This window comes from Schistocerca gregaria, chromosome 3, assembly GCF_023897955.1.
Source record: "Schistocerca gregaria isolate iqSchGreg1 chromosome 3, iqSchGreg1.2, whole genome shotgun sequence".
Classification (NCBI taxonomy): domain Eukaryota; kingdom Metazoa; phylum Arthropoda; class Insecta; order Orthoptera; family Acrididae; genus Schistocerca; species Schistocerca gregaria.
The window spans coordinates 794,799,841-794,825,447 of NC_064922.1; the positions used below are offsets into that span (position 1 = coordinate 794,799,841).

General features: G+C 52.4%; 38 non-coding genes across 38 annotated transcripts; all 38 read right to left on the reverse strand.

The window, feature by feature from the left end:
- Positions 1–409: 409 nt before the first annotated feature.
- On the reverse strand, positions 410–482 carry Trnam-cau (transfer RNA methionine (anticodon CAU)). Its single transcript has one exon. It is a non-coding gene; the product is annotated as a tRNA-Met (tRNA).
- A 957-nt stretch (positions 483–1,439) lies between these two features.
- On the reverse strand, positions 1,440–1,520 carry Trnas-aga (transfer RNA serine (anticodon AGA)). The gene has a single exon. It is a non-coding gene; the product is annotated as a tRNA-Ser (tRNA).
- Positions 1,521–1,665: 145 nt separating this feature from the next.
- On the reverse strand, positions 1,666–1,738 carry Trnak-uuu (transfer RNA lysine (anticodon UUU)). The gene has a single exon. It is a non-coding gene; the product is annotated as a tRNA-Lys (tRNA).
- A 670-nt stretch (positions 1,739–2,408) lies between these two features.
- Trnam-cau (transfer RNA methionine (anticodon CAU)) lies at positions 2,409–2,481 on the reverse strand. Its single transcript has one exon. It is a non-coding gene; the product is annotated as a tRNA-Met (tRNA).
- Positions 2,482–3,438: 957 nt separating this feature from the next.
- Positions 3,439–3,519, reverse strand: Trnas-aga (transfer RNA serine (anticodon AGA)). Its single transcript has one exon. It is a non-coding gene; the product is annotated as a tRNA-Ser (tRNA).
- A 145-nt stretch (positions 3,520–3,664) lies between these two features.
- Positions 3,665–3,737, reverse strand: Trnak-uuu (transfer RNA lysine (anticodon UUU)). Its single transcript has one exon. It is a non-coding gene; the product is annotated as a tRNA-Lys (tRNA).
- A 670-nt stretch (positions 3,738–4,407) lies between these two features.
- On the reverse strand, positions 4,408–4,480 carry Trnam-cau (transfer RNA methionine (anticodon CAU)). The gene has a single exon. It is a non-coding gene; the product is annotated as a tRNA-Met (tRNA).
- Positions 4,481–5,437: 957 nt separating this feature from the next.
- Positions 5,438–5,518, reverse strand: Trnas-aga (transfer RNA serine (anticodon AGA)). Its single transcript has one exon. It is a non-coding gene; the product is annotated as a tRNA-Ser (tRNA).
- Positions 5,519–5,663: 145 nt separating this feature from the next.
- Trnak-uuu (transfer RNA lysine (anticodon UUU)) lies at positions 5,664–5,736 on the reverse strand. The gene has a single exon. It is a non-coding gene; the product is annotated as a tRNA-Lys (tRNA).
- Positions 5,737–6,406: 670 nt separating this feature from the next.
- On the reverse strand, positions 6,407–6,479 carry Trnam-cau (transfer RNA methionine (anticodon CAU)). Its single transcript has one exon. It is a non-coding gene; the product is annotated as a tRNA-Met (tRNA).
- Positions 6,480–7,436: 957 nt separating this feature from the next.
- Positions 7,437–7,517, reverse strand: Trnas-aga (transfer RNA serine (anticodon AGA)). Its single transcript has one exon. It is a non-coding gene; the product is annotated as a tRNA-Ser (tRNA).
- Positions 7,518–7,662: 145 nt separating this feature from the next.
- On the reverse strand, positions 7,663–7,735 carry Trnak-uuu (transfer RNA lysine (anticodon UUU)). The gene has a single exon. It is a non-coding gene; the product is annotated as a tRNA-Lys (tRNA).
- A 670-nt stretch (positions 7,736–8,405) lies between these two features.
- Trnam-cau (transfer RNA methionine (anticodon CAU)) lies at positions 8,406–8,478 on the reverse strand. Its single transcript has one exon. It is a non-coding gene; the product is annotated as a tRNA-Met (tRNA).
- A 960-nt stretch (positions 8,479–9,438) lies between these two features.
- Positions 9,439–9,520, reverse strand: Trnas-aga (transfer RNA serine (anticodon AGA)). Its single transcript has one exon. It is a non-coding gene; the product is annotated as a tRNA-Ser (tRNA).
- Positions 9,521–9,665: 145 nt separating this feature from the next.
- Trnak-uuu (transfer RNA lysine (anticodon UUU)) lies at positions 9,666–9,738 on the reverse strand. Its single transcript has one exon. It is a non-coding gene; the product is annotated as a tRNA-Lys (tRNA).
- Positions 9,739–10,408: 670 nt separating this feature from the next.
- Trnam-cau (transfer RNA methionine (anticodon CAU)) lies at positions 10,409–10,481 on the reverse strand. The gene has a single exon. It is a non-coding gene; the product is annotated as a tRNA-Met (tRNA).
- Positions 10,482–11,441: 960 nt separating this feature from the next.
- Positions 11,442–11,522, reverse strand: Trnas-aga (transfer RNA serine (anticodon AGA)). Its single transcript has one exon. It is a non-coding gene; the product is annotated as a tRNA-Ser (tRNA).
- Positions 11,523–11,667: 145 nt separating this feature from the next.
- On the reverse strand, positions 11,668–11,740 carry Trnak-uuu (transfer RNA lysine (anticodon UUU)). The gene has a single exon. It is a non-coding gene; the product is annotated as a tRNA-Lys (tRNA).
- Positions 11,741–12,410: 670 nt separating this feature from the next.
- On the reverse strand, positions 12,411–12,483 carry Trnam-cau (transfer RNA methionine (anticodon CAU)). The gene has a single exon. It is a non-coding gene; the product is annotated as a tRNA-Met (tRNA).
- Positions 12,484–13,440: 957 nt separating this feature from the next.
- Trnas-aga (transfer RNA serine (anticodon AGA)) lies at positions 13,441–13,522 on the reverse strand. Its single transcript has one exon. It is a non-coding gene; the product is annotated as a tRNA-Ser (tRNA).
- Positions 13,523–13,667: 145 nt separating this feature from the next.
- Trnak-uuu (transfer RNA lysine (anticodon UUU)) lies at positions 13,668–13,740 on the reverse strand. Its single transcript has one exon. It is a non-coding gene; the product is annotated as a tRNA-Lys (tRNA).
- A 670-nt stretch (positions 13,741–14,410) lies between these two features.
- Positions 14,411–14,483, reverse strand: Trnam-cau (transfer RNA methionine (anticodon CAU)). The gene has a single exon. It is a non-coding gene; the product is annotated as a tRNA-Met (tRNA).
- A 957-nt stretch (positions 14,484–15,440) lies between these two features.
- On the reverse strand, positions 15,441–15,522 carry Trnas-aga (transfer RNA serine (anticodon AGA)). Its single transcript has one exon. It is a non-coding gene; the product is annotated as a tRNA-Ser (tRNA).
- Positions 15,523–15,667: 145 nt separating this feature from the next.
- Positions 15,668–15,740, reverse strand: Trnak-uuu (transfer RNA lysine (anticodon UUU)). The gene has a single exon. It is a non-coding gene; the product is annotated as a tRNA-Lys (tRNA).
- Positions 15,741–16,410: 670 nt separating this feature from the next.
- Positions 16,411–16,483, reverse strand: Trnam-cau (transfer RNA methionine (anticodon CAU)). The gene has a single exon. It is a non-coding gene; the product is annotated as a tRNA-Met (tRNA).
- Positions 16,484–17,442: 959 nt separating this feature from the next.
- Trnas-aga (transfer RNA serine (anticodon AGA)) lies at positions 17,443–17,523 on the reverse strand. The gene has a single exon. It is a non-coding gene; the product is annotated as a tRNA-Ser (tRNA).
- Positions 17,524–17,668: 145 nt separating this feature from the next.
- Positions 17,669–17,741, reverse strand: Trnak-uuu (transfer RNA lysine (anticodon UUU)). The gene has a single exon. It is a non-coding gene; the product is annotated as a tRNA-Lys (tRNA).
- A 670-nt stretch (positions 17,742–18,411) lies between these two features.
- Trnam-cau (transfer RNA methionine (anticodon CAU)) lies at positions 18,412–18,484 on the reverse strand. The gene has a single exon. It is a non-coding gene; the product is annotated as a tRNA-Met (tRNA).
- Positions 18,485–19,441: 957 nt separating this feature from the next.
- Positions 19,442–19,523, reverse strand: Trnas-aga (transfer RNA serine (anticodon AGA)). Its single transcript has one exon. It is a non-coding gene; the product is annotated as a tRNA-Ser (tRNA).
- A 145-nt stretch (positions 19,524–19,668) lies between these two features.
- On the reverse strand, positions 19,669–19,741 carry Trnak-uuu (transfer RNA lysine (anticodon UUU)). Its single transcript has one exon. It is a non-coding gene; the product is annotated as a tRNA-Lys (tRNA).
- Positions 19,742–20,411: 670 nt separating this feature from the next.
- Trnam-cau (transfer RNA methionine (anticodon CAU)) lies at positions 20,412–20,484 on the reverse strand. The gene has a single exon. It is a non-coding gene; the product is annotated as a tRNA-Met (tRNA).
- A 957-nt stretch (positions 20,485–21,441) lies between these two features.
- On the reverse strand, positions 21,442–21,523 carry Trnas-aga (transfer RNA serine (anticodon AGA)). The gene has a single exon. It is a non-coding gene; the product is annotated as a tRNA-Ser (tRNA).
- A 145-nt stretch (positions 21,524–21,668) lies between these two features.
- Positions 21,669–21,741, reverse strand: Trnak-uuu (transfer RNA lysine (anticodon UUU)). The gene has a single exon. It is a non-coding gene; the product is annotated as a tRNA-Lys (tRNA).
- Positions 21,742–22,411: 670 nt separating this feature from the next.
- Positions 22,412–22,484, reverse strand: Trnam-cau (transfer RNA methionine (anticodon CAU)). The gene has a single exon. It is a non-coding gene; the product is annotated as a tRNA-Met (tRNA).
- Positions 22,485–23,441: 957 nt separating this feature from the next.
- On the reverse strand, positions 23,442–23,523 carry Trnas-aga (transfer RNA serine (anticodon AGA)). The gene has a single exon. It is a non-coding gene; the product is annotated as a tRNA-Ser (tRNA).
- A 145-nt stretch (positions 23,524–23,668) lies between these two features.
- Positions 23,669–23,741, reverse strand: Trnak-uuu (transfer RNA lysine (anticodon UUU)). The gene has a single exon. It is a non-coding gene; the product is annotated as a tRNA-Lys (tRNA).
- A 670-nt stretch (positions 23,742–24,411) lies between these two features.
- On the reverse strand, positions 24,412–24,484 carry Trnam-cau (transfer RNA methionine (anticodon CAU)). Its single transcript has one exon. It is a non-coding gene; the product is annotated as a tRNA-Met (tRNA).
- Positions 24,485–25,444: 960 nt separating this feature from the next.
- Trnas-aga (transfer RNA serine (anticodon AGA)) lies at positions 25,445–25,525 on the reverse strand. Its single transcript has one exon. It is a non-coding gene; the product is annotated as a tRNA-Ser (tRNA).
- Between the last annotated feature and the right edge of the window lie 82 nt (positions 25,526–25,607).

Below are 25,607 nucleotides of genomic sequence, written 5' to 3' on the forward strand. Positions count from 1 at the left end.
GCGCAAATAGTTCCGTTCCGGTACCGGGAATCGAAGCCGGACCTGTTGAGTGAAAGCCAGGTATCCTAGCCACTAGACCACGCAGGACTTGCTCTACAGCGGTGAGATTTACTCCGTCTCTTATTGTATTTTGTGCTGAATCTGGACTCAGTGCTGTTCTCTGCTTGCGATCATATCCGCGCCTACAGACCGGCATGGCGCACAGTTCAAAATTGACTGTCCATTGCTGTGTGCATCGCATTTTGCTTGTAACACGGAGGAGAAATATCAAAGTTGTTACGTCGTCATAATTGGAAGTAAACATTTTGACGCTGAGGCGTGGACTCCGTGTGGATAACGGACAACAGTTAAGTTCGTTTCCTAGCAACAGCAACGCCCTTAATGCAGTCATGATGTGCAGAAAATTGAATGCCCCGGGTGAGGATCGAACTCACGACCTTAAGATTATGAGACTTACGCGCTGCCTACTGCGCTACCGAGGCACGCCGGAGACGACCTCGCAGGAAACTCGGTAAGTCTCACATATTAGAGATAGACAGTTTGCGCTTTCTGAAGAATCTGTTGTCTTGCTACACGTGCTGTCCCGACTCTCTAGATTAAACTGCAGCCGCAGCTATACAGCTATAAGGTCCTGAGGCTGACCCATCTCAAGCGAGCAATCCGCGCGGCAGCATTGTTGCCACAAGAGCAAAATAATGCATCGACCGGGAATCGTGCCGGCATACCTTAAGATTATGAGACTTAGGCGCTGCCTACTGCACTACTGAGTCACAAACCACTCAACTACAGATGCTCGACAAGCTACCCGTGCTTTCCAAGCAGCTGTCGGCAGGGAAACTGGGATTGCCACCCAGCGACGTCGAAAAAGGGGCTAAACTCGCGAAGTCCCCCACTACACTGCCTTAAAACGACCGTTCATCACTATCGTGTGAGTAACCTTGCGTCAGCGGCGACGAGTCTTGCCCAAAGACGTAGCGTGCTTGGAGGCGCTGCCCGAATGCGTGTGGATGCACCCTCCTACCTCGTAATGCGCCTGCAGCTCCTATAGCCGTGGGCCGCCGTCGGCGGGCGGGAAGCCGACACAGCGCGGCGTTGCGAGCAGCGGCAGTGCGGTGGTGTTGTACTGTTGAGCATAGTTGCCTTCCAAGCAGTTGATCCGGGTACGATTCCCGGCCACCGCAAGTGGCGCTAACTTTTCCGTATCATTATGTGGGCTCCTGCTGTTAAATTAAGGTTTTTTTTTTTTTCGTCGTTGCACCATCCTGTAGTATGTCCCGACTTGTCCCGACTTTGCTCGGCTGACGCGAAAGCTGACGCTTGGAAATCGCCCTTATCTAAAGGACAGGCACTATAAACGGCTGTGAGAGGTGAGGTGTGGCGAGGTACCAAAACGCGATATTTTCTGCTTCTTCTTCCAAAACAAGAAAAGAAAAATCGGACGCAGTCGGTAGGACTCGAACCTACGCTCCAGAGGGAATCTGATTTCTAGTCAGACGCCTTAACCACTCGGCCACGACTGCTTGTCCAACAGGTGCCCCTCGAATCGTGAAAAACCCGACCGGTTGCGTCTGCGCAGAATGCCGACAGGAAACGTAAAACCGTGCACTGATTACGACAGGGCTACTATCGCTACGAGACGAGCCATTATGGAAGCGTTAAAATCTTCGCCAGGACAGGGACTCGAACCCTGGACCCTTAGGTTAAAAGCCTAATGCTCTACCGACTGAGCTATCCGGGCTTTCGCTTGTTGTGGTTGGAGCGGTTTCAAGCAACGTGATTAAGTGGAAGGTGTGTGTAGGCTTCTGGCGCTACTGGCGACTGCACCGACTACTCACTGACGCTGGTAGCAGCCCAACAGCGGACCAGTGCCTCTTCTCCCTTTATTCCGGTGCTGACAGTAACTGCATCACGTGCCTGCTTTCCCCGATTGCGTTCGGTTGAAGCCAAGGAAGAAGGGCGACCAACGACAGTTCGAAGACCAAAACATGGAGCGTTGTGTGCGCAAATAGTTCCGTTCCGGTACCGGGAATCGAAGCCGGACCTGTTGAGTGAAAGCCAGGTATCCTAGCCACTAGACCACACAGGACTTGCTCTACAGCGGTGAGATTTACTCCGTCTCTTATTGTATTTTGTGCTGAATCTGGACTCAGTGCTGTTCTCTGCTTGCGATCATATCCGCGCCTACAGACCGGCATGGCGCACAGTTCAAAATTGACTGTCCATTGCTGTGTGCATCGCATTTTGCTTGTAACACGGAGGAGAAATATCAAAGTTGTTACGTCGTCATAATTGGAAGTAAACATTTTGACGCTGAGGCGTGGACTCCGTGTGGATAACGGACAACAGTTAAGTTCGTTTCCTAGCAACAGCAACGCCCTTAATGCAGTCATGATGTGCAGAAAATTGAATGCCCCGGGTGAGGATCGAACTCACGACCTTAAGATTATGAGACTTACGCGCTGCCTACTGCGCTACCGAGGCACGCCGGAGACGACCTCGCAGGAAACTCGGTAAGTCTCACATATTAGAGATAGACAGTTTGCGCTTTCTGAAGAATCTGTTGTCTTGCTACACGTGCTGTCCCGACTCTCTAGATTAAACTGCAGCCGCAGCTATACAGCTATAAGGTCCTGAGGCTGACCCATCTCAAGCGAGCAATCCGCGCGGCAGCATTGTTGCCACAAGAGCAAAATAATGCATCGACCGGGAATCGTGCCGGCATACCTTAAGATTATGAGACTTAGGCGCTGCCTACTGCACTACTGAGTCACAAACCACTCAACTACAGATGCTCGACAAGCTACCCGTGCTTTCCAAGCAGCTGTCGGCAGGGAAACTGGGATTGCCACCCAGCGACGTCGAAAAAGGGGCTAAACTCGCGAAGTCCCCCACTACACTGCCTTAAAACGACCGTTCATCACTATCGTGTGAGTAACCTTGCGTCAGCGGCGACGAGTCTTGCCCAAAGACGTAGCGTGCTTGGAGGCGCTGCCCGAATGCGTGTGGATGCACCCTCCTACCTCGTAATGCGCCTGCAGCTCCTATAGCCGTGGGCCGCCGTCGGCGGGCGGGAAGCCGACACAGCGCGGCGTTGCGAGCAGCGGCAGTGCGGTGGTGTTGTACTGTTGAGCATAGTTGCCTTCCAAGCAGTTGATCCGGGTACGATTCCCGGCCACCGCAAGTGGCGCTAACTTTTCCGTATCATTATGTGGGCTCCTGCTGTTAAATTAAGGTTTTTTTTTTTTTCGTCGTTGCACCATCCTGTAGTATGTCCCGACTTGTCCCGACTTTGCTCGGCTGACGCGAAAGCTGACGCTTGGAAATCGCCCTTATCTAAAGGACAGGCACTATAAACGGCTGTGAGAGGTGAGGTGTGGCGAGGTACCAAAACGCGATATTTTCTGCTTCTTCTTCCAAAACAAGAAAAGAAAAATCGGACGCAGTCGGTAGGACTCGAACCTACGCTCCAGAGGGAATCTGATTTCTAGTCAGACGCCTTAACCACTCGGCCACGACTGCTTGTCCAACAGGTGCCCCTCGAATCGTGAAAAACCCGACCGGTTGCGTCTGCGCAGAATGCCGACAGGAAACGTAAAACCGTGCACTGATTACGACAGGGCTACTATCGCTACGAGACGAGCCATTATGGAAGCGTTAAAATCTTCGCCAGGACAGGGACTCGAACCCTGGACCCTTAGGTTAAAAGCCTAATGCTCTACCGACTGAGCTATCCGGGCTTTCGCTTGTTGTGGTTGGAGCGGTTTCAAGCAACGTGATTAAGTGGAAGGTGTGTGTAGGCTTCTGGCGCTACTGGCGACTGCACCGACTACTCACTGACGCTGGTAGCAGCCCAACAGCGGACCAGTGCCTCTTCTCCCTTTATTCCGGTGCTGACAGTAACTGCATCACGTGCCTGCTTTCCCCGATTGCGTTCGGTTGAAGCCAAGGAAGAAGGGCGACCAACGACAGTTCGAAGACCAAAACATGGAGCGTTGTGTGCGCAAATAGTTCCGTTCCGGTACCGGGAATCGAAGCCGGACCTGTTGAGTGAAAGCCAGGTATCCTAGCCACTAGACCACACAGGACTTGCTCTACAGCGGTGAGATTTACTCCGTCTCTTATTGTATTTTGTGCTGAATCTGGACTCAGTGCTGTTCTCTGCTTGCGATCATATCCGCGCCTACAGACCGGCATGGCGCACAGTTCAAAATTGACTGTCCATTGCTGTGTGCATCGCATTTTGCTTGTAACACGGAGGAGAAATATCAAAGTTGTTACGTCGTCATAATTGGAAGTAAACATTTTGACGCTGAGGCGTGGACTCCGTGTGGATAACGGACAACAGTTAAGTTCGTTTCCTAGCAACAGCAACGCCCTTAATGCAGTCATGATGTGCAGAAAATTGAATGCCCCGGGTGAGGATCGAACTCACGACCTTAAGATTATGAGACTTACGCGCTGCCTACTGCGCTACCGAGGCACGCCGGAGACGACCTCGCAGGAAACTCGGTAAGTCTCACATATTAGAGATAGACAGTTTGCGCTTTCTGAAGAATCTGTTGTCTTGCTACACGTGCTGTCCCGACTCTCTAGATTAAACTGCAGCCGCAGCTATACAGCTATAAGGTCCTGAGGCTGACCCATCTCAAGCGAGCAATCCGCGCGGCAGCATTGTTGCCACAAGAGCAAAATAATGCATCGACCGGGAATCGTGCCGGCATACCTTAAGATTATGAGACTTAGGCGCTGCCTACTGCACTACTGAGTCACAAACCACTCAACTACAGATGCTCGACAAGCTACCCGTGCTTTCCAAGCAGCTGTCGGCAGGGAAACTGGGATTGCCACCCAGCGACGTCGAAAAAGGGGCTAAACTCGCGAAGTCCCCCACTACACTGCCTTAAAACGACCGTTCATCACTATCGTGTGAGTAACCTTGCGTCAGCGGCGACGAGTCTTGCCCAAAGACGTAGCGTGCTTGGAGGCGCTGCCCGAATGCGTGTGGATGCACCCTCCTACCTCGTAATGCGCCTGCAGCTCCTATAGCCGTGGGCCGCCGTCGGCGGGCGGGAAGCCGACACAGCGCGGCGTTGCGAGCAGCGGCAGTGCGGTGGTGTTGTACTGTTGAGCATAGTTGCCTTCCAAGCAGTTGATCCGGGTACGATTCCCGGCCACCGCAAGTGGCGCTAACTTTTCCGTATCATTATGTGGGCTCCTGCTGTTAAATTAAGGTTTTTTTTTTTTTCGTCGTTGCACCATCCTGTAGTATGTCCCGACTTGTCCCGACTTTGCTCGGCTGACGCGAAAGCTGACGCTTGGAAATCGCCCTTATCTAAAGGACAGGCACTATAAACGGCTGTGAGAGGTGAGGTGTGGCGAGGTACCAAAACGCGATATTTTCTGCTTCTTCTTCCAAAACAAGAAAAGAAAAATCGGACGCAGTCGGTAGGACTCGAACCTACGCTCCAGAGGGAATCTGATTTCTAGTCAGACGCCTTAACCACTCGGCCACGACTGCTTGTCCAACAGGTGCCCCTCGAATCGTGAAAAACCCGACCGGTTGCGTCTGCGCAGAATGCCGACAGGAAACGTAAAACCGTGCACTGATTACGACAGGGCTACTATCGCTACGAGACGAGCCATTATGGAAGCGTTAAAATCTTCGCCAGGACAGGGACTCGAACCCTGGACCCTTAGGTTAAAAGCCTAATGCTCTACCGACTGAGCTATCCGGGCTTTCGCTTGTTGTGGTTGGAGCGGTTTCAAGCAACGTGATTAAGTGGAAGGTGTGTGTAGGCTTCTGGCGCTACTGGCGACTGCACCGACTACTCACTGACGCTGGTAGCAGCCCAACAGCGGACCAGTGCCTCTTCTCCCTTTATTCCGGTGCTGACAGTAACTGCATCACGTGCCTGCTTTCCCCGATTGCGTTCGGTTGAAGCCAAGGAAGAAGGGCGACCAACGACAGTTCGAAGACCAAAACATGGAGCGTTGTGTGCGCAAATAGTTCCGTTCCGGTACCGGGAATCGAAGCCGGACCTGTTGAGTGAAAGCCAGGTATCCTAGCCACTAGACCACACAGGACTTGCTCTACAGCGGTGAGATTTACTCCGTCTCTTATTGTATTTTGTGCTGAATCTGGACTCAGTGCTGTTCTCTGCTTGCGATCATATCCGCGCCTACAGACCGGCATGGCGCACAGTTCAAAATTGACTGTCCATTGCTGTGTGCATCGCATTTTGCTTGTAACACGGAGGAGAAATATCAAAGTTGTTACGTCGTCATAATTGGAAGTAAACATTTTGACGCTGAGGCGTGGACTCCGTGTGGATAACGGACAACAGTTAAGTTCGTTTCCTAGCAACAGCAACGCCCTTAATGCAGTCATGATGTGCAGAAAATTGAATGCCCCGGGTGAGGATCGAACTCACGACCTTAAGATTATGAGACTTACGCGCTGCCTACTGCGCTACCGAGGCACGCCGGAGACGACCTCGCAGGAAACTCGGTAAGTCTCACATATTAGAGATAGACAGTTTGCGCTTTCTGAAGAATCTGTTGTCTTGCTACACGTGCTGTCCCGACTCTCTAGATTAAACTGCAGCCGCAGCTATACAGCTATAAGGTCCTGAGGCTGACCCATCTCAAGCGAGCAATCCGCGCGGCAGCATTGTTGCCACAAGAGCAAAATAATGCATCGACCGGGAATCGTGCCGGCATACCTTAAGATTATGAGACTTAGGCGCTGCCTACTGCACTACTGAGTCACAAACCACTCAACTACAGATGCTCGACAAGCTACCCGTGCTTTCCAAGCAGCTGTCGGCAGGGAAACTGGGATTGCCACCCAGCGACGTCGAAAAAGGGGCTAAACTCGCGAAGTCCCCCACTACACTGCCTTAAAACGACCGTTCATCACTATCGTGTGAGTAACCTTGCGTCAGCGGCGACGAGTCTTGCCCAAAGACGTAGCGTGCTTGGAGGCGCTGCCCGAATGCGTGTGGATGCACCCTCCTACCTCGTAATGCGCCTGCAGCTCCTATAGCCGTGGGCCGCCGTCGGCGGGCGGGAAGCCGACACAGCGCGGCGTTGCGAGCAGCGGCAGTGCGGTGGTGTTGTACTGTTGAGCATAGTTGCCTTCCAAGCAGTTGATCCGGGTACGATTCCCGGCCACCGCAAGTGGCGCTAACTTTTCCGTATCATTATGTGGGCTCCTGCTGTTAAATTAAGGTTTTTTTTTTTTTCGTCGTTGCACCATCCTGTAGTATGTCCCGACTTGTCCCGACTTTGCTCGGCTGACGCGAAAGCTGACGCTTGGAAATCGCCCTTATCTAAAGGACAGGCACTATAAACGGCTGTGAGAGGTGAGGTGTGGCGAGGTACCAAAACGCGATATTTTCTGCTTCTTCTTCCAAAACAAGAAAAGAAAAATCGGACGCAGTCGGTAGGACTCGAACCTACGCTCCAGAGGGAATCTGATTTCTAGTCAGACGCCTTAACCACTCGGCCACGACTGCTTGTCCAACAGGTGCCCCTCGAATCGTGAAAAACCCGACCGGTTGCGTCTGCGCAGAATGCCGACAGGAAACGTAAAACCGTGCACTGATTACGACAGGGCTACTATCGCTACGAGACGAGCCATTATGGAAGCGTTAAAATCTTCGCCAGGACAGGGACTCGAACCCTGGACCCTTAGGTTAAAAGCCTAATGCTCTACCGACTGAGCTATCCGGGCTTTCGCTTGTTGTGGTTGGAGCGGTTTCAAGCAACGTGATTAAGTGGAAGGTGTGTGTAGGCTTCTGGCGCTACTGGCGACTGCACCGACTACTCACTGACGCTGGTAGCAGCCCAACAGCGGACCAGTGCCTCTTCTCCCTTTATTCCGGTGCTGACAGTAACTGCATCACGTGCCTGCTTTCCCCGATTGCGTTCGGTTGAAGCCAAGGAAGAAGGGCGACCAACGACAGTTCGAAGACCAAAACATGGAGCGTTGTGTGCGCAAATAGTTCCGTTCCGGTACCGGGAATCGAAGCCGGACCTGTTGAGTGAAAGCCAGGTATCCTAGCCACTAGACCACACAGGACTTGCTCTACAGCGGTGAGATTTACTCCGTCTCTTATTGTATTTTGTGCTGAATCTGGACTCAGTGCTGTTCTCTGCTTGCGATCATATCCGCGCCTACAGACCGGCATGGCGCACAGTTCAAAATTGACTGTCCATTGCTGTGTGCATCGCATTTTGCTTGTAACACGGAGGAGAAATATCAAAGTTGTTACGTCGTCATAATTGGAAGTAAACATTTTGACGCTGAGGCGTGGACTCCGTGTGGATAACGGACAACAGTTAAGTTCGTTTCCTAGCAACAGCAACGCCCTTAATGCAGTCATGATGTGCAGAAAATTGAATGCCCCGGGTGAGGATCGAACTCACGACCTTAAGATTATGAGACTTACGCGCTGCCTACTGCGCTACCGAGCCACGCCGGAGACGACCTCGCAGGAAACTCGGTAAGTCTCACATATTAGAGATAGACAGTTTGCGCTTTCTGAAGAATCTGTTGTCTTGCTACACGTGCTGTCCCGACTCTCTAGATTAAACTGCAGCCGCAGCTATACAGCTATAAGGTCCTGAGGCTGACCCATCTCAAGCGAGCAATCCGCGCGGCAGCATTGTTGCCACAAGAGCAAAATAATGCATCGACCGGGAATCGTGCCGGCATACCTTAAGATTATGAGACTTAGGCGCTGCCTACTGCACTACTGAGTCACAAACCACTCAACTACAGATGCTCGACAAGCTACCCGTGCTTTCCAAGCAGCTGTCGGCAGGGAAACTGGGATTGCCACCCAGCGACGTCGAAAAAGGGGCTAAACTCGCGAAGTCCCCCACTACACTGCCTTAAAACGACCGTTCATCACTATCGTGTGAGTAACCTTGCGTCAGCGGCGACGAGTCTTGCCCAAAGACGTAGCGTGCTTGGAGGCGCTGCCCGAATGCGTGTGGATGCACCCTCCTACCTCGTAATGCGCCTGCAGCTCCTATAGCCGTGGGCCGCCGTCGGCGGGCGGGAAGCCGACACAGCGCGGCGTTGCGAGCAGCGGCAGTGCGGTGGTGTTGTACTGTTGAGCATAGTTGCCTTCCAAGCAGTTGATCCGGGTACGATTCCCGGCCACCGCAAGTGGCGCTAACTTTTCCGTATCATTATGTGGGCTCCTGCTGTTAAATTAAGGTTTTTTTTTTTTTTTTCGTCGTTGCACCATCCTGTAGTATGTCCCGACTTGTCCCGACTTTGCTCGGCTGACGCGAAAGCTGACGCTTGGAAATCGCCCTTATCTAAAGGACAGGCACTATAAACGGCTGTGAGAGGTGAGGTGTGGCGAGGTACCAAAACGCGATATTTTCTGCTTCTTCTTCCAAAACAAGAAAAGAAAAATCGGACGCAGTCGGTAGGACTCGAACCTACGCTCCCAGAGGGAATCTGATTTCTAGTCAGACGCCTTAACCACTCGGCCACGACTGCTTGTCCAACAGGTGCCCCTCGAATCGTGAAAAACCCGACCGGTTGCGTCTGCGCAGAATGCCGACAGGAAACGTAAAACCGTGCACTGATTACGACAGGGCTACTATCGCTACGAGACGAGCCATTATGGAAGCGTTAAAATCTTCGCGCGGACAGGGACTCGAACCCTGGACCCTTAGGTTAAAAGCCTAATGCTCTACCGACTGAGCTATCCGGGCTTTCGCTTGTTGTGGTTGGAGCGGTTTCAAGCAACGTGATTAAGTGGAAGGTGTGTGTAGGCTTCTGGCGCTACTGGCGACTGCACCGACTACTCACTGACGCTGGTAGCAGCCCAACAGCGGACCAGTGCCTCTTCTCCCTTTATTCCGGTGCTGACAGTAACTGCATCACGTGCCTGCTTTCCCCGATTGCGTTCGGTTGAAGCCAAGGAAGAAGGGCGACCAACGACAGTTCGAAGACCAAAACATGGAGCGTTGTGTGCGCAAATAGTTCCGTTCCGGTACCGGGAATCGAAGCCGGACCTGTTGAGTGAAAGCCAGGTATCCTAGCCACTAGACCACACAGGACTTGCTCTACAGCGGTGAGATTTACTCCGTCTCTTATTGTATTTTGTGCTGAATCTGGACTCAGTGCTGTTCTCTGCTTGCGATCATATCCGCGCCTACAGACCGGCATGGCGCACAGTTCAAAATTGACTGTCCATTGCTGTGTGCATCGCATTTTGCTTGTAACACGGAGGAGAAATATCAAAGTTGTTACGTCGTCATAATTGGAAGTAAACATTTTGACGCTGAGGCGTGGACTCCGTGTGGATAACGGACAACAGTTAAGTTCGTTTCCTAGCAACAGCAACGCCCTTAATGCAGTCATGATGTGCAGAAAATTGAATGCCCCGGGTGAGGATCGAACTCACGACCTTAAGATTATGAGACTTACGCGCTGCCTACTGCGCTACCGAGCCACGCCGGAGACGACCTCGCAGGAAACTCGGTAAGTCTCACATATTAGAGATAGACAGTTTGCGCTTTCTGAAGAATCTGTTGTCTTGCTACACGTGCTGTCCCGACTCTCTAGATTAAACTGCAGCCGCAGCTATACAGCTATAAGGTCCTGAGGCTGACCCATCTCAAGCGAGCAATCCGCGCGGCAGCATTGTTGCCACAAGAGCAAAATAATGCATCGACCGGGAATCGTGCCGGCATACCTTAAGATTATGAGACTTAGGCGCTGCCTACTGCACTACTGAGTCACAAACCACTCAACTACAGATGCTCGACAAGCTACCCGTGCTTTCCAAGCAGCTGTCGGCAGGGAAACTGGGATTGCCACCCAGCGACGTCGAAAAAGGGGCTAAACTCGCGAAGTCCCCCACTACACTGCCTTAAAACGACCGTTCATCACTATCGTGTGAGTAACCTTGCGTCAGCGGCGACGAGTCTTGCCCAAAGACGTAGCGTGCTTGGAGGCGCTGCCCGAATGCGTGTGGATGCACCCTCCTACCTCGTAATGCGCCTGCAGCTCCTATAGCCGTGGGCCGCCGTCGGCGGGCGGGAAGCCGACACAGCGCGGCGTTGCGAGCAGCGGCAGTGCGGTGGTGTTGTACTGTTGAGCATAGTTGCCTTCCAAGCAGTTGATCCGGGTACGATTCCCGGCCACCGCAAGTGGCGCTAACTTTTCCGTATCATTATGTGGGCTCCTGCTGTTAAATTAAGGTTTTTTTTTTTTTTTTCGTCGTTGCACCATCCTGTAGTATGTCCCGACTTGTCCCGACTTTGCTCGGCTGACGCGAAAGCTGACGCTTGGAAATCGCCCTTATCTAAAGGACAGGCACTATAAACGGCTGTGAGAGGTGAGGTGTGGCGAGGTACCAAAACGCGATATTTTCTGCTTCTTCTTCCAAAACAAGAAAAGAAAAATCGGACGCAGTCGGTAGGACTCGAACCTACGCTCCAGAGGGAATCTGATTTCTAGTCAGACGCCTTAACCACTCGGCCACGACTGCTTGTCCAACAGGTGCCCCTCGAATCGTGAAAAACCCGACCGGTTGCGTCTGCGCAGAATGCCGACAGGAAACGTAAAACCGTGCACTGATTACGACAGGGCTACTATCGCTACGAGACGAGCCATTATGGAAGCGTTAAAATCTTCGCGCGGACAGGGACTGGAACCCTGGACCCTTAGGTTAAAAGCCTAATGCTCTACCGACTGAGCTATCCGGGCTTTCGCTTGTTGTGGTTGGAGCGGTTTCAAGCAACGTGATTAAGTGGAAGGTGTGTGTAGGCTTCTGGCGCTACTGGCGACTGCACCGACTACTCACTGACGCTGGTAGCAGCCCAACAGCGGACCAGTGCCTCTTCTCCCTTTATTCCGGTGCTGACAGTAACTGCATCACGTGCCTGCTTTCCCCGATTGCGTTCGGTTGAAGCCAAGGAAGAAGGGCGACCAACGACAGTTCGAAGACCAAAACATGGAGCGTTGTGTGCGCAAATAGTTCCGTTCCGGTACCGGGAATCGAAGCCGGACCTGTTGAGTGAAAGCCAGGTATCCTAGCCACTAGACCACACAGGACTTGCTCTGCAGCGGTGAGATTTACTCCGTCTCTTATTGTATTTTGTGCTGAATCTGGACTCAGTGCTGTTCTCTGCTTGCGATCATATCCGCGCCTACAGACCGGCATGGCGCACAGTTCAAAATTGACTGTCCATTGCTGTGTGCATCGCATTTTGCTTGTAACACGGAGGAGAAATATCAAAGTTGTTACGTCGTCATAATTGGAAGTAAACATTTTGACGCTGAGGCGTGGACTCCGTGTGGATAACGGACAACAGTTAAGTTCGTTTCCTAGCAACAGCAACGCCCTTAATGCAGTCATGATGTGCAGAAAATTGAATGCCCCGGGTGAGGATCGAACTCACGACCTTAAGATTATGAGACTTACGCGCTGCCTACTGCGCTACCGAGGCACGCCGGAGACGACCTCGCAGGAAACTCGGTAAGTCTCACATATTAGAGATAGACAGTTTGCGCTTTCTGAAGAATCTGTTGTCTTGCTACACGTGCTGTCCCGACTCTCTAGATTAAACTGCAGCCGCAGCTATACAGCTATAAGGTCCTGAGGCTGACCCATCTCAAGCGAGCAATCCGCGCGGCAGCATTGTTGCCACAAGAGCAAAATAATGCATCGACCGGGAATCGTGCCGGCATACCTTAAGATTATGAGACTTAGGCGCTGCCTACTGCACTACTGAGTCACAAACCACTCAACTACAGATGCTCGACAAGCTACCCGTGCTTTCCAAGCAGCTGTCGGCAGGGAAACTGGGATTGCCACCCAGCGACGTCGAAAAAGGGGCTAAACTCGCGAAGTCCCCCACTACACTGCCTTAAAACGACCGTTCATCACTATCGTGTGAGTAACCTTGCGTCAGCGGCGACGAGTCTTGCCCAAAGACGTAGCGTGCTTGGAGGCGCTGCCCGAATGCGTGTGGATGCACCCTCCTACCTCGTAATGCGCCTGCAGCTCCTATAGCCGTGGGCCGCCGTCGGCGGGCGGGAAGCCGACACAGCGCGGCGTTGCGAGCAGCGGCAGTGCGGTGGTGTTGTACTGTTGAGCATAGTTGCCTTCCAAGCAGTTGATCCGGGTACGATTCCCGGCCACCGCAAGTGGCGCTAACTTTTCCGTATCATTATGTGGGCTCCTGCTGTTAAATTAAGGTTTTTTTTTTTTTCGTCGTTGCACCATCCTGTAGTATGTCCCGACTTGTCCCGACTTTGCTCGGCTGACGCGAAAGCTGACGCTTGGAAATCGCCCTTATCTAAAGGACAGGCACTATAAACGGCTGTGAGAGGTGAGGTGTGGCGAGGTACCAAAACGCGATATTTTCTGCTTCTTCTTCCAAAACAAGAAAAGAAAAATCGGACGCAGTCGGTAGGACTCGAACCTACGCTCCCAGAGGGAATCTGATTTCTAGTCAGACGCCTTAACCACTCGGCCACGACTGCTTGTCCAACAGGTGCCCCTCGAATCGTGAAAAACCCGACCGGTTGCGTCTGCGCAGAATGCCGACAGGAAACGTAAAACCGTGCACTGATTACGACAGGGCTACTATCGCTACGAGACGAGCCATTACGGAAGCGTTAAAATCTTCGCCCGGACAGGGACTCGAACCCTGGACCCTTAGGTTAAAAGCCTAATGCTCTACCGACTGAGCTATCCGGGCTTTCGCTTGTTGTGGTTGGAGCGGTTTCAAGCAACGTGATTAAGTGGAAGGTGTGTGTAGGCTTCTGGCGCTACTGGCGACTGCACCGACTACTCACTGACGCTGGTAGCAGCCCAACAGCGGACCAGTGCCTCTTCTCCCTTTATTCCGGTGCTGACAGTAACTGCATCACGTGCCTGCTTTCCCCGATTGCGTTCGGTTGAAGCCAAGGAAGAAGGGCGACCAACGACAGTTCGAAGACCAAAACATGGAGCGTTGTGTGCGCAAATAGTTCCGTTCCGGTACCGGGAATCGAAGCCGGACCTGTTGAGTGAAAGCCAGGTATCCTAGCCACTAGACCACACAGGACTTGCTCTACAGCGGTGAGATTTACTCCGTCTCTTATTGTATTTTGTGCTGAATCTGGACTCAGTGCTGTTCTCTGCTTGCGATCATATCCGCGCCTACAGACCGGCATGGCGCACAGTTCAAAATTGACTGTCCATTGCTGTGTGCATCGCATTTTGCTTGTAACACGGAGGAGAAATATCAAAGTTGTTACGTCGTCATAATTGGAAGTAAACATTTTGACGCTGAGGCGTGGACTCCGTGTGGATAACGGACAACAGTTAAGTTCGTTTCCTAGCAACAGCAACGCCCTTAATGCAGTCATGATGTGCAGAAAATTGAATGCCCCGGGTGAGGATCGAACTCACGACCTTAAGATTATGAGACTTACGCGCTGCCTACTGCGCTACCGAGCCACGCCGGAGACGACCTCGCAGGAAACTCGGTAAGTCTCACATATTAGAGATAGACAGTTTGCGCTTTCTGAAGAATCTGTTGTCTTGCTACACGTGCTGTCCCGACTCTCTAGATTAAACTGCAGCCGCAGCTATACAGCTATAAGGTCCTGAGGCTGACCCATCTCAAGCGAGCAATCCGCGCGGCAGCATTGTTGCCACAAGAGCAAAATAATGCATCGACCGGGAATCGTGCCGGCATACCTTAAGATTATGAGACTTAGGCGCTGCCTACTGCACTACTGAGTCACAAACCACTCAACTACAGATGCTCGACAAGCTACCCGTGCTTTCCAAGCAGCTGTCGGCAGGGAAACTGGGATTGCCACCCAGCGACGTCGAAAAAGGGGCTAAACTCGCGAAGTCCCCCACTACACTGCCTTAAAACGACCGTTCATCACTATCGTGTGAGTAACCTTGCGTCAGCGGCGACGAGTCTTGCCCAAAGACGTAGCGTGCTTGGAGGCGCTGCCCGAATGCGTGTGGATGCACCCTCCTACCTCGTAATGCGCCTGCAGCTCCTATAGCCGTGGGCCGCCGTCGGCGGGCGGGAAGCCGACACAGCGCGGCGTTGCGAGCAGCGGCAGTGCGGTGGTGTTGTACAGTTGAGCATAGTTGCCTTCCAAGCAGTTGATCCGGGTACGATTCCCGGCCACCGCAAGTGGCGCTAACTTTTCCGTATCATTATGTGGGCTCCTGCTGTTAAATTAAGGTTTTTTTTTTTTTCGTCGTTGCACCATCCTGTAGTATGTCCCGACTTGTCCCGACTTTGCTCGGCTGACGCGAAAGCTGACGCTTGGAAATCGCCCTTATCTAAAGGACAGGCACTATAAACGGCTGTGAGAGGTGAGGTGTGGCGAGGTACCAAAACGCGATATTTTCTGCTTCTTCTTCCAAAACAAGAAAAGAAAAATCGGACGCAGTCGGTAGGACTCGAACCTACGCTCCCAGAGGGAATCTGATTTCTAGTCAGACGCCTTAACCACTCGGCCACGACTGCTTGTCCAACAGGTGCCCCTCGAATCGTGAAAAACCCGACCGGTTGCGTCTGCGCAGAATGCCGACAGGAAACGTAAAACCGTGCACTGATTACGACAGGGCTACTATCGCTACGAGACGAGCCATTACGGAAGCGTTAAAATCTTCGCCCGGACAGGGACTCGAACCCTGGACCCTTAGGTTAAAAGCCTAATGCTCTACCGACTGAGCTATCCGGGCTTTCGCTTGTTGTGGTTGGAGCGGTTTCAAGCAACGTGATTAAGTGGAAGGTGTGTGTAGGCTTCTGGCGCTACTGGCGACTGCACCGACTACTCACTGACGCTGGTAGCAGCCCAACAGCGGACCAGTGCCTCTTCTCCCTTTATTCCGGTGCTGACAGTAACTGCATCACGTGCCTGCTTTCCCCGATTGCGTTCGGTTGAAGCCAAGGAAGAAGGGCGACCAACGACAGTTCGAAGACCAAAACATGGAGCGTTGTGTGCGCAAATAGTTCCGTTCCGGTACCGGGAATCGAAGCCGGACCTGTTGAGTGAAAGCCAGGTATCCTAGCCACTAGACCACACAGGACTTGCTCTACAGCGGTGAGATTTACTCCGTCTCTTATTGTATTTTGTGCTGAATCTGGACTCAGTGCTGTTCTCTGCTTGCGATCATATCCGCGCCTACAGACCGGCATGGCGCACAGTTCAAAATTGACTGTCCATTGCTGTGTGCATCGCATTTTGCTTGTAACACGGAGGAGAAATATCAAAGTTGTTACGTCGTCATAATTGGAAGTAAACATTTTGACGCTGAGGCGTGGACTCCGTGTGGATAACGGACAACAGTTAAGTTCGTTTCCTAGCAACAGCAACGCCCTTAATGCAGTCATGATGTGCAGAAAATTGAATGCCCCGGGTGAGGATCGAACTCACGACCTTAAGATTATGAGACTTACGCGCTGCCTACTGCGCTACCGAGGCACGCCGGAGACGACCTCGCAGGAAACTCGGCAAGTCTCACATATTAGAGATAGACAGTTTGCGCTTTCTGAAGAATCTGTTGTCTTGCTACACGTGCTGTCCCGACTCTCTAGATTAAACTGCAGCCGCAGCTATACAGCTATAAGGTCCTGAGGCTGACCCATCTCAAGCGAGCAATCCGCGCGGCAGCATTGTTGCCACAAGAGCAAAATAATGCATCGACCGGGAATCGTGCCGGCATACCTTAAGATTATGAGACTTAGGCGCTGCCTACTGCACTACTGAGTCACAAACCACTCAACTACAGATGCTCGACAAGCTACCCGTGCTTTCCAAGCAGCTGTCGGCAGGGAAACTGGGATTGCCACCCAGCGACGTCGAAAAAGGGGCTAAACTCGCGAAGTCCCCCACTACACTGCCTTAAAACGACCGTTCATCACTATCGTGTGAGTAACCTTGCGTCAGCGGCGACGAGTCTTGCCCAAAGACGTAGCGTGCTTGGAGGCGCTGCCCGAATGCGTGTGGATGCACCCTCCTACCTCGTAATGCGCCTGCAGCTCCTATAGCCGTGGGCCGCCGTCGGCGGGCGGGAAGCCGACACAGCGCGGCGTTGCGAGCAGCGGCAGTGCGGTGGTGTTGTACTGTTGAGCATAGTTGCCTTCCAAGCAGTTGATCCGGGTACGATTCCCGGCCACCGCAAGTGGCGCTAACTTTTCCGTATCATTATGTGGGCTCCTGCTGTTAAATTAAGGTTTTTTTTTTTTTTTCGTCGTTGCACCATCCTGTAGTATGTCCCGACTTGTCCCGACTTTGCTCGGCTGACGCGAAAGCTGACGCTTGGAAATCGCCCTTATCTAAAGGACAGGCACTATAAACGGCTGTGAGAGGTGAGGTGTGGCGAGGTACCAAAACGCGATATTTTCTGCTTCTTCTTCCAAAACAAGAAAAGAAAAATCGGACGCAGTCGGTAGGACTCGAACCTACGCTCCAGAGGGAATCTGATTTCTAGTCAGACGCCTTAACCACTCGGCCACGACTGCTTGTCCAACAGGTGCCCCTCGAATCGTGAAAAACCCGACCGGTTGCGTCTGCGCAGAATGCCGACAGGAAACGTAAAACCGTGCACTGATTACGACAGGGCTACTATCGCTACGAGACGAGCCATTATGGAAGCGTTAAAATCTTCGCCAGGACAGGGACTGGAACCCTGGACCCTTAGGTTAAAAGCCTAATGCTCTACCGACTGAGCTATCCGGGCTTTCGCTTGTTGTGGTTGGAGCGGTTTCAAGCAACGTGATTAAGTGGAAGGTGTGTGTAGGCTTCTGGCGCTACTGGCGACTGCACCGACTACTCACTGACGCTGGTAGCAGCCCAACAGCGGACCAGTGCCTCTTCTCCCTTTATTCCGGTGCTGACAGTAACTGCATCACGTGCCTGCTTTCCCCGATTGCGTTCGGTTGAAGCCAAGGAAGAAGGGCGACCAACGACAGTTCGAAGACCAAAACATGGAGCGTTGTGTGCGCAAATAGTTCCGTTCCGGTACCGGGAATCGAAGCCGGACCTGTTGAGTGAAAGCCAGGTATCCTAGCCACTAGACCACACAGGACTTGCTCTGCAGCGGTGAGATTTACTCCGTCTCTTATTGTATTTTGTGCTGAATCTGGACTCAGTGCTGTTCTCTGCTTGCGATCATATCCGCGCCTACAGACCGGCATGGCGCACAGTTCAAAATTGACTGTCCATTGCTGTGTGCATCGCATTTTGCTTGTAACACGGAGGAGAAATATCAAAGTTGTTACGTCGTCATAATTGGAAGTAAACATTTTGACGCTGAGGCGTGGACTCCGTGTGGATAACGGACAACAGTTAAGTTCGTTTCCTAGCAACAGCAACGCCCTTAATGCAGTCATGATGTGCAGAAAATTGAATGCCCCGGGTGAGGATCGAACTCACGACCTTAAGATTATGAGACTTACGCGCTGCCTACTGCGCTACCGAGGCACGCCGGAGACGACCTCGCAGGAAACTCGGTAAGTCTCACATATTAGAGATAGACAGTTTGCGCTTTCTGAAGAATCTGTTGTCTTGCTACACGTGCTGTCCCGACTCTCTAGATTAAACTGCAGCCGCAGCTATACAGCTATAAGGTCCTGAGGCTGACCCATCTCAAGCGAGCAATCCGCGCGGCAGCATTGTTGCCACAAGAGCAAAATAATGCATCGACCGGGAATCGTGCCGGCATACCTTAAGATTATGAGACTTAGGCGCTGCCTACTGCACTACTGAGTCACAAACCACTCAACTACAGATGCTCGACAAGCTACCCGTGCTTTCCAAGCAGCTGTCGGCAGGGAAACTGGGATTGCCACCCAGCGACGTCGAAAAAGGGGCTAAACTCGCGAAGTCCCCCACTACACTGCCTTAAAACGACCGTTCATCACTATCGTGTGAGTAACCTTGCGTCAGCGGCGACGAGTCTTGCCCAAAGACGTAGCGTGCTTGGAGGCGCTGCCCGAATGCGTGTGGATGCACCCTCCTACCTCGTAATGCGCCTGCAGCTCCTATAGCCGTGGGCCGCCGTCGGCGGGCGGGAAGCCGACACAGCGCGGCGTTGCGAGCAGCGGCAGTGCGGTGGTGTTGTACTGTTGAGCATAGTTGCCTTCCAAGCAGTTGATCCGGGTACGATTCCCGGCCACCGCAAGTGGCGCTAACTTTTCCGTATCATTATGTGGGCTCCTGCTGTTAAATTAAGGTTTTTTTTTTTTTCGTCGTTGCACCATCCTGTAGTATGTCCCGACTTGTCCCGACTTTGCTCGGCTGACGCGAAAGCTGACGCTTGGAAATCGCCCTTATCTAAAGGACAGGCACTATAAACGGCTGTGAGAGATGAGGTGTGGCGAGGTACCAAAACGCGATATTTTCTGCTTCTTCTTCCAAAACAAGAAAAGAAAAATCGGACGCAGTCGGTAGGACTCGAACCTACGCTCCCAGAGGGAATCTGATTTCTAGTCAGACGCCTTAACCACTCGGCCACGACTGCTTGTCCAACAGGTGCCCCTCGAATCGTGAAAAACCCGACCGGTTGCGTCTGCGCAGAATGCCGACAGGAAACGTAAAACCGTGCACTGATTACGACAGGGCTACTATCGCTACGAGACGAGCCATTACGGAAGCGTTAAAATCTTCGCCCGGACAGGGACTCGAACCCTGGACCCTTAGGTTAAAAGCCTAATGCTCTACCGACTGAGCTATCCGGGCTTTCGCTTGTTGTGGTTGGAGCGGTTTCAAGCAACGTGATTAAGTGGAAGGTGTGTGTAGGCTTCTGGCGCTACTGGCGACTGCACCGACTACTCACTGACGCTGGTAGCAGCCCAACAGCGGACCAGTGCCTCTTCTCCCTTTATTCCGGTGCTGACAGTAACTGCATCACGTGCCTGCTTTCCCCGATTGCGTTCGGTTGAAGCCAAGGAAGAAGGGCGACCAACGACAGTTCGAAGACCAAAACATGGAGCGTTGTGTGCGCAAATAGTTCCGTTCCGGTACCGGGAATCGAAGCCGGACCTGTTGAGTGAAAGCCAGGTATCCTAGCCACTAGACCACACAGGACTTGCTCTACAGCGGTGAGATTTACTCCGTCTCTTATTGTATTTTGTGCTGAATCTGGACTCAGTGCTGTTCTCTGCTTGCGATCATATCCGCGCCTACAGACCGGCATGGCGCACAGTTCAAAATTGACTGTCCATTGCTGTGTGCATCGCATTTTGCTTGTAACACGGAGGAGAAATATCAAAGTTGTTACGTCGTCATAATTGGAAGTAAACATTTTGACGCTGAGGCGTGGACTCCGTGTGGATAACGGACAACAGTTAAGTTCGTTTCCTAGCAACAGCAACGCCCTTAATGCAGTCATGATGTGCAGAAAATTGAATGCCCCGGGTGAGGATCGAACTCACGACCTTAAGATTATGAGACTTACGCGCTGCCTACTGCGCTACCGAGGCACGCCGGAGACGACCTCGCAGGAAACTCGGTAAGTCTCACATATTAGAGATAGACAGTTTGCGCTTTCTGAAGAATCTGTTGTCTTGCTACACGTGCTGTCCCGACTCTCTAGATTAAACTGCAGCCGCAGCTATACAGCTATAAGGTCCTGAGGCTGACCCATCTCAAGCGAGCAATCCGCGCGGCAGCATTGTTGCCACAAGAGCAAAATAATGCATCGACCGGGAATCGTGCCGGCATACCTTAAGATTATGAGACTTAGGCGCTGCCTACTGCACTACTGAGTCACAAACCACTCAACTACAGATGCTCGACAAGCTACCCGTGCTTTCCAAGCAGCTGTCGGCAGGGAAACTGGGATTGCCACCCAGCGACGTCGAAAAAGGGGCTAAACTCGCGAAGTCCCCCACTACACTGCCTTAAAACGACCGTTCATCACTATCGTGTGAGTAACCTTGCGTCAGCGGCGACGAGTCTTGCCCAAAGACGTAGCGTGCTTGGAGGCGCTGCCCGAATGCGTGTGGATGCACCCTCCTACCTCGTAATGCGCCTGCAGCTCCTATAGCCGTGGGCCGCCGTCGGCGGGCGGGAAGCCGACACAGCGCGGCGTTGCGAGCAGCGGCAGTGCGGTGGTGTTGTACTGTTGAGCATAGTTGCCTTCCAAGCAGTTGATCCGGGTACGATTCCCGGCCACCGCAAGTGGCGCTAACTTTTCCGTATCATTATGTGGGCTCCTGCTGTTAAATTAAGGTTTTTTTTTTTTTCGTCGTTGCACCATCCTGTAGTATGTCCCGACTTGTCCCGACTTTGCTCGGCTGACGCGAAAGCTGACGCTTGGAAATCGCCCTTATCTAAAGGACAGGCACTATAAACGGCTGTGAGAGGTGAGGTGTGGCGAGGTACCAAAACGCGATATTTTCTGCTTCTTCTTCCAAAACAAGAAAAGAAAAATCGGACGCAGTCGGTAGGACTCGAACCTACGCTCCCAGAGGGAATCTGATTTCTAGTCAGACGCCTTAACCACTCGGCCACGACTGCTTGTCCAACAGGTGCCCCTCGAATCGTGAAAAACCCGACCGGTTGCGTCTGCGCAGAATGCCGACAGGAAACGTAAAACCGTGCACTGATTACGACAGGGCTACTATCGCTACGAGACGAGCCATTACGGAAGCGTTAAAATCTTCGCCCGGACAGGGACTCGAACCCTGGACCCTTAGGTTAAAAGCCTAATGCTCTACCGACTGAGCTATCCGGGCTTTCGCTTGTTGTGGTTGGAGCGGTTTCAAGCAACGTGATTAAGTGGAAGGTGTGTGTAGGCTTCTGGCGCTACTGGCGACTGCACCGACTACTCACTGACGCTGGTAGCAGCCCAACAGCGGACCAGTGCCTCTTCTCCCTTTATTCCGGTGCTGACAGTAACTGCATCACGTGCCTGCTTTCCCCGATTGCGTTCGGTTGAAGCCAAGGAAGAAGGGCGACCAACGACAGTTCGAAGACCAAAACATGGAGCGTTGTGTGCGCAAATAGTTCCGTTCCGGTACCGGGAATCGAAGCCGGACCTGTTGAGTGAAAGCCAGGTATCCTAGCCACTAGACCACACAGGACTTGCTCTACAGCGGTGAGATTTACTCCGTCTCTTATTGTATTTTGTGCTGAATCTGGACTCAGTGCTGTTCTCTGCTTGCGATCATATCCGCGCCTACAGACCGGCATGGCGCACAGTTCAAAATTGACTGTCCATTGCTGTGTGCATCGCATTTTGCTTGTAACACGGAGGAGAAATATCAAAGTTGTTACGTCGTCATAATTGGAAGTAAACATTTTGACGCTGAGGCGTGGACTCCGTGTGGATAACGGACAACAGTTAAGTTCGTTTCCTAGCAACAGCAACGCCCTTAATGCAGTCATGATGTGCAGAAAATTGAATGCCCCGGGTGAGGATCGAACTCACGACCTTAAGATTATGAGACTTACGCGCTGCCTACTGCGCTACCGAGGCACGCCGGAGACGACCTCGCAGGAAACTCGGTAAGTCTCACATATTAGAGATAGACAGTTTGCGCTTTCTGAAGAATCTGTTGTCTTGCTACACGTGCTGTCCCGACTCTCTAGATTAAACTGCAGCCGCAGCTATACAGCTATAAGGTCCTGAGGCTGACCCATCTCAAGCGAGCAATCCGCGCGGCAGCATTGTTGCCACAAGAGCAAAATAATGCATCGACCGGGAATCGTGCCGGCATACCTTAAGATTATGAGACTTAGGCGCTGCCTACTGCACTACTGAGTCACAAACCACTCAACTACAGATGCTCGACAAGCTACCCGTGCTTTCCAAGCAGCTGTCGGCAGGGAAACTGGGATTGCCACCCAGCGACGTCGAAAAAGGGGCTAAACTCGCGAAGTCCCCCACTACACTGCCTTAAAACGACCGTTCATCACTATCGTGTGAGTAACCTTGCGTCAGCGGCGACGAGTCTTGCCCAAAGACGTAGCGTGCTTGGAGGCGCTGCCCGAATGCGTGTGGATGCACCCTCCTACCTCGTAATGCGCCTGCAGCTCCTATAGCCGTGGGCCGCCGTCGGCGGGCGGGAAGCCGACACAGCGCGGCGTTGCGAGCAGCGGCAGTGCGGTGGTGTTGTACTGTTGAGCATAGTTGCCTTCCAAGCAGTTGATCCGGGTACGATTCCCGGCCACCGCAAGTGGCGCTAACTTTTCCGTATCATTATGTGGGCTCCTGCTGTTAAATTAAGGTTTTTTTTTTTTTCGTCGTTGCACCATCCTGTAGTATGTCCCGACTTGTCCCGACTTTGCTCGGCTGACGCGAAAGCTGACGCTTGGAAATCGCCCTTATCTAAAGGACAGGCACTATAAACGGCTGTGAGAGGTGAGGTGTGGCGAGGTACCAAAACGCGATATTTTCTGCTTCTTCTTCCAAAACAAGAAAAGAAAAATCGGACGCAGTCGGTAGGACTCGAACCTACGCTCCCAGAGGGAATCTGATTTCTAGTCAGACGCCTTAACCACTCGGCCACGACTGCTTGTCCAACAGGTGCCCCTCGAATCGTGAAAAACCCGACCGGTTGCGTCTGCGCAGAATGCCGACAGGAAACGTAAAACCGTGCACTGATTACGACAGGGCTACTATCGCTACGAGACGAGCCATTACGGAAGCGTTAAAATCTTCGCCCGGACAGGGACTCGAACCCTGGACCCTTAGGTTAAAAGCCTAATGCTCTACCGACTGAGCTATCCGGGCTTTCGCTTGTTGTGGTTGGAGCGGTTTCAAGCAACGTGATTAAGTGGAAGGTGTGTGTAGGCTTCTGGCGCTACTGGCGACTGCACCGACTACTCACTGACGCTGGTAGCAGCCCAACAGCGGACCAGTGCCTCTTCTCCCTTTATTCCGGTGCTGACAGTAACTGCATCACGTGCCTGCTTTCCCCGATTGCGTTCGGTTGAAGCCAAGGAAGAAGGGCGACCAACGACAGTTCGAAGACCAAAACATGGAGCGTTGTGTGCGCAAATAGTTCCGTTCCGGTACCGGGAATCGAAGCCGGACCTGTTGAGTGAAAGCCAGGTATCCTAGCCACTAGACCACACAGGACTTGCTCTACAGCGGTGAGATTTACTCCGTCTCTTATTGTATTTTGTGCTGAATCTGGACTCAGTGCTGTTCTCTGCTTGCGATCATATCCGCGCCTACAGACCGGCATGGCGCACAGTTCAAAATTGACTGTCCATTGCTGTGTGCATCGCATTTTGCTTGTAACACGGAGGAGAAATATCAAAGTTGTTACGTCGTCATAATTGGAAGTAAACATTTTGACGCTGAGGCGTGGACTCCGTGTGGATAACGGACAACAGTTAAGTTCGTTTCCTAGCAACAGCAACGCCCTTAATGCAGTCATGATGTGCAGAAAATTGAATGCCCCGGGTGAGGATCGAACTCACGACCTTAAGATTATGAGACTTACGCGCTGCCTACTGCGCTACCGAGGCACGCCGGAGACGACCTCGCAGGAAACTCGGTAAGTCTCACATATTAGAGATAGACAGTTTGCGCTTTCTGAAGAATCTGTTGTCTTGCTACACGTGCTGTCCCGACTCTCTAGATTAAACTGCAGCCGCAGCTATACAGCTATAAGGTCCTGAGGCTGACCCATCTCAAGCGAGCAATCCGCGCGGCAGCATTGTTGCCACAAGAGCAAAATAATGCATCGACCGGGAATCGTGCCGGCATACCTTAAGATTATGAGACTTAGGCGCTGCCTACTGCACTACTGAGTCACAAACCACTCAACTACAGATGCTCGACAAGCTACCCGTGCTTTCCAAGCAGCTGTCGGCAGGGAAACTGGGATTGCCACCCAGCGACGTCGAAAAAGGGGCTAAACTCGCGAAGTCCCCCACTACACTGCCTTAAAACGACCGTTCATCACTATCGTGTGAGTAACCTTGCGTCAGCGGCGACGAGTCTTGCCCAAAGACGTAGCGTGCTTGGAGGCGCTGCCCGAATGCGTGTGGATGCACCCTCCTACCTCGTAATGCGCCTGCAGCTCCTATAGCCGTGGGCCGCCGTCGGCGGGCGGGAAGCCGACACAGCGCGGCGTTGCGAGCAGCGGCAGTGCGGTGGTGTTGTACTGTTGAGCATAGTTGCCTTCCAAGCAGTTGATCCGGGTACGATTCCCGGCCACCGCAAGTGGCGCTAACTTTTCCGTATCATTATGTGGGCTCCTGCTGTTAAATTAAGGTTTTTTTTTTTTTTTTCGTCGTTGCACCATCCTGTAGTATGTCCCGACTTGTCCCGACTTTGCTCGGCTGACGCGAAAGCTGACGCTTGGAAATCGCCCTTATCTAAAGGACAGGCACTATAAACGGCTGTGAGAGGTGAGGTGTGGCGAGGTACCAAAACGCGATATTTTCTGCTTCTTCTTCCAAAACAAGAAAAGAAAAATCGGACGCAGTCGGTAGGACTCGAACCTACGCTCCAGAGGGAATCTGATTTCTAGTCAGACGCCTTAACCACTCGGCCACGACTGCTTGTCCAACAGGTGCCCCTCGAATCGTGAAAAACCCGACCGGTTGCGTCTGCGCAGAATGCCGACAGGAAACGTAAAACCGT